Source organism: Oratosquilla oratoria, chromosome 23 (genome assembly GCF_046742065.1).
Source record: "Oratosquilla oratoria isolate Oo_2021 chromosome 23, ASM4674206v1, whole genome shotgun sequence".
NCBI classification, from domain to species: Eukaryota; Metazoa; Arthropoda; class Malacostraca; order Stomatopoda; family Squillidae; genus Oratosquilla; species Oratosquilla oratoria.
In genome coordinates this window covers 47696203-47701577 of record NC_134799.1, presented here as the reverse complement: position 1 = coordinate 47701577, position 5375 = coordinate 47696203, and the positions used below count along the sequence as shown (strand labels likewise).

Here is a 5375-nt window from a genome sequence, read left to right as displayed (position 1 = left end):
AGCCTACATTGCATCAGGTGAGAAAGCTGAGAAAGCTTTAGCCGAAATATACTTACTCTGTACTTACTCTGTTATCAATTTCTGGGTGTCGTTTAGAATTGGTTTTGTTCCATTTATTATGACATGTGTTATGAGGTTTTTGTCAATTCTTTTCATTTGGGTGACGCTTTACACAAATTTGTAATTACCTTTTGTCATTCGGAATGGGTTTTGATTTTGTTCAACTTTGTACACACCGGTGGCACCTGTCCCAGAGAACATCGGTAAACTATTTAAATGAATCCTTTTGCTTACTATGTATAACCCTGAGGACGAACCCCGGACAGGGTTCGAAGCGTCGGTAATAAATTCTGTTACTCTGAGTCCAGTGTTTCGAAATTTTTCCGATATCATGGCTCCTGGACTCCAGCTCTTTACGAACACACACACACACACACACACACACACACACACACACACACACACATATATATATATATATATATATATATATATATATTATATATACAATATATGTATATATACATACATACATATATATATATATACATATATATATATATATACATATATATATACATATATATATATATATATACATGTGTGTGTGTGTGTGTGTGTGTGTGTGTGTGTGTGTGTGTGTGTGTGTGTGTGTGTGTGTGTGTGTGTGTGTGTGTGTGTGTGTGTGTGTGTGTGTGTGTGTGTGTGTGTGTATGTATGTGTGTGTATTCACCTCGGATCTGCTGCAGTCTCTGTCGAGACAGAGTGTGTGTGTGTGTGTGTGTGTGTGTGTGTGTGTGTGTGTGTGTGTGTGTGTGTGTGTGTGTGTGTGTGTGTGTGTGTGTGTGTGTGTGTGTGTGTGTCTTGCTTTCCTCCTTCCTCATCCTCTCTCTTCTCTCATGTACTGTGTACGCATGCCGACCTCATCCCGCACTATCTTTGCCATTGGGTTTGCCCTAACCTTCACCTTTTCCCTCATTCGTCACCTGTAATTACCCCTCCTCCCCTTGCCCTCACTCTAACAGTAGTCACCTTTGCCCTCCCGCGGGCCTCTCCGTCTGCGCCTCGCCTGTGCCCCTTGCGAATCCGCCGCTGCCCATTCGTAGTTATCATCGTGGTCGACATTCGAGGTCTTGCTTTCAACGCGGTAGCAGCACGCCCCGGCGTCAGGCCGGCCACTGGCTTCGCACGAGGGTCCTTTCATTACTCTGTGTTGAAACTGATTTACTGATTTTTTGTGTGTCGACATAAAGAGAGATCATTGTGCTGCAAAGACTGAAGCTTCTACTGTTAACTTCTACCGAGTTGTGGATCGTATTTGTTGTCGATACGGTAGCTGAACGTTTTTCGGAAATGTGGGGAATACGATGGAGATTATTTTGTTGGGTTTTGTGGTTGAAAATCCGTGTATACTGTTGTGTGGTTAGATTAAAATGAAACTTAGTTTAGCTCTGATAAAGATATCTGATTTTTTTTTCTTTTACTGCTTGTGTTGTAACAGTCTTCGTGCAATTTGTGTAATATATTAGTGTTGAAACCAATTTACTGCCCATTGTATACCATTGTGTATACTGTCATATACTTTATTATAAAGTACTCTACATTATGAAAAGTATACTGTCGGGCAGTATTATTTTCTACAAATGATGTTGAAATGAAAAGTGTGAGCTAAAGTAAAAAAAAAAAAAAAATGTTGTACGTCAAATCTCGGTTGCAATGATAACTTTGTGGTGAAGTGTTTGTGGTACTTTGTAAAAAATATGATGCAGCGCGCCCTTTTCTGTAGATGGATAATGCTTCATTTCTCTACTCCGTTTTCCCTTGAGGCCAAGAGGAAGAGGAGATAGAGGAGAGGAGGAAGAGGAACAGGAGAGAGATGAGAGGAGGAAGAGGAAGAGGAGAGGGAGAGCACTGCGAAAAGATATGCCAGTCGAGACTGACGGCGCATTAATTAAACAGCAGCTTGCGCATTTCCGTAGTGGATTGTTTTTCATGCAGGTCGCTTTACACACAAGGGTGTACCTATTTCCAACGGGTCCTTTCTCCGAATTCAGATCCCTTCCCATATTTCGAAATCAATGGATTAACTTAAAATATTCTATTGGAACCTAACCTAACCTAACTTAACCTAACCTAACCTAACCTCACCTAACCTAACCTAACCTAACCTAATTTATATATTACGGATTGGGAGGACGTGTCACCCAAAAAGGTCTTAGTTGGGGGTCTGAAGTATCTGAATTTGGGGAAGGAGCTCACTGCTACCCTTACTCTTTACCTTGCTACGCACGTTTCTACTGTGTCTCTGTAAAGCTTTTGTTGAATCATGCTCGATTCATTTTTACCGGTATCGTTTCTCCAATTTACATTTTCCCAATATGGACAGTTTAGTGAATAGTAGAATATACTAGACTTCATATACTAGATTTCAAAAAGATTTTATTGAATACTTCTATGGCCTTATTAGTTCTACAAAACCCTTTGTATTGCAGAAGCATCAAGCAAAGGCCCGCCTTAAAAATAATGTAAAAATAATATCAATATCAAGCATTCTTTTTATAAGTAATATCATACAGTATCTTTACACATATAATATATCTACAATTAAGAATTATAAGATAGTGAGTGATAAGTGTGTGTGAATAATTGGTATGTAAATATGAGATGACCTGCTTGACGGATGATTCTAAAAGTGGTTTGCAGACATAACAACTTGACCGGCACTGCTCTTAAGTAATCTATTCTACCTCTACGAATCACATATACATATCATATATATATATATATATATATATATATATATATATATATATATATATGTATATATATATATATACATATACATATATATATATATATCTATATATATATATATATATACATACATATATATATATATATATATATACATACATACACACACACACACACACACACACACACACACACACACACACACACACACACACACACACACACATAGACACACACACACACACACACACACACACACACACACACACACATATATATATATATATATATATATATATATATATATATATATATATATATATATATACATGTATATGTACATATGACTAATGAAAAACACTGGTAACTTGTGCTCAATTATGCAGGAGTGAGTACTGGGAAAGAGAAACTAAACGAAACAGAGCACTTTCGTGTATTACACCCAATGCAAAGTACTTTGGACTGGGTGTAATATATGAAAGCGCTCTATTCCGTTTAATTTCTCTTTCTCAGTGGTCACTTGCATATATATATATAGATATATATATATGTATATATATATATATATACTGTATATATATAATATATATATATGTATATATATATATGTATATATGTATATATATATACATATATATATAAATATATATATATGTATATATACATAAATGTATATATGTATATATATATATATTTATATGTATATATGTATATATATATATATATATATATATATATATTACAAAGGATTACAAAGGCAGAGCATGCCGACAAGAGACCTTTTGGTCCATATCTAGGTCGTATGCGAAAAAAAATCATAGTAATAATCAAATAATAAATACAAACTATAATAATGTAAATAACAAATAAAATACATAAATAATTGTATAGGTGTAGTTAAATAATAAACAAGCAGGTAAATAGTAAATAATAATAAATTCACATATAACTAATAATAAATGAAAATCAAACAGACAAATGATAACAAAACAAAAACAAATTATATAAAATAAATTATAATCATTACAGCATCTTGCTTAGGTGTTTATCTAAATGATTTTTAAAGCTTCGAACTGAACTACATTGCACTACCTGTGCAGGAAGTTTATTCCATTCATTAACTACACGGTTGGCAAAGTTATTTCTACCTACTTCCAAATTGAATCTATTTCCGGACAGTTTGAGATCATTGTTTCTTGTCTGATTCTCATTCAATGTGAAAATTTTGTCACTTTTGATGTTGTCAATTCCCTTTAGAATTTCAAAGACCTGTATCAGGTCACCTCTGAGTCCATGCTTTTTTAGGGAAAACAGATTCATATGTTTTAGTCGATTTTCGTATAATTCATTTTTGATATTTGGAATCAGTTTTGTGGCTCGCCGTTGTACTTTTTCCAATCTGTCAATGTCTTTAATGAGATTCGGTGACCATACGGAAACAGCATATTCCAAATGTGGACGAACTAACGATTTATATAGCTTGTTAATGAGTGATGGACTTTTGAATTCAAAAGATCGCGCAATCAGTCCCAGAATCTTATTTGCTTTCTCAGAGGCTGAAATACACTGCTTGGATGATTTGAGGTCGTTACTGATAATTACGCCGAGATATTTTTCACTATCCACTTTTGTTAACGAATTTCCAAATAACTTGAAATCGTACTTACTGTTATTTTTACCTATGTGCATTACCTTGCATTTACTTGTATTAAATTTCATTAGCCACTTTTCAGACCATTGCTGTAATCTATCTAAATTGGTTTAAGTGATCATTTGCTATTCCGCACAGTTTTGTATCATCAGCAAATTTGGAAACAGTAGATTTTAGTCCGTGGTCTATATCATTTATATATACTATGAATAGAAGTGGCCCAAGAACGGATCCCTGAGGAACTCTACTTGTAACATTTTTCCATCTAGAATTTTTTCCATTTAAAACAACTCTCTGTTTTCGACCATTCAACCAATTACTAGTCCAACCTAATAGGCTACCACTTATTCCGTGTAAAGCTAATTTAGTAAGTAGTCTTTCGTGTGGGACGGTATCAAAAGCTTTTGCAAAGTCTAGATATATTAAATCTATATTGTTTCTTTTGTCATAATTGGAGATGACTGTGTTGTAGAATTCGAGTAAGTTAGTCACGCAAGAACGTTTCCGTCTGAATCCATGCTGGCTATCATTTATCAAACGGTTACTTTCTAAATGATGTTCGATAGCATCTCTGATGATAGTTTCCATTATTTTTCCTATGATTGAAGTCAAACTTATAGGCCTATAGTTATTTGGCTTCTTTTTGTCACCTTTTTTTGAATATGGGAGTAACGTTAGCTAGCTTCCATTCTCTTGGGACATCTCCGGATATGATGGATTTCTTGAAAATAATTTCTAATGGAACAACACTCTCATTTTTCATTTCCTTTAAGATTCTTGGATACCAACCGTCAGGCCCTGGTATTTTATTAACTTTGAGTTTCTGTATACACCTTTTAATTTTTTCTTTTGTTATATTTACCGTAGTGAGTAAGTTTACCCTAGCCTTTCCACAGGTTTCAGTTTGGACTTCACTTTGAGGTGTTTCGTTTACGAATACCGAGCTAAAATAATTGTTTAAGATATTACA

The 5375-nt window shown here is 34.6% G+C and overlaps 1 protein-coding gene across 2 annotated transcripts in view; it reads left to right on the top strand.

Moving 5' to 3' along the window:
• The first annotated feature begins 1143 nt into the window (after window positions 1-1143).
• LOC143038108 (uncharacterized) overlaps window positions 1144-5375 on the top strand; it is a 562954-nt gene continuing 558722 nt past the window's right edge. For both annotated transcript variants that reach the window (XM_076207096.1, XM_076207095.1), the window contains exon 1: window positions 1144-1194. The gene's annotated coding sequence lies outside the window, so the exon portion shown is untranslated. The remainder of the gene's footprint in view (window positions 1195-5375) is intronic.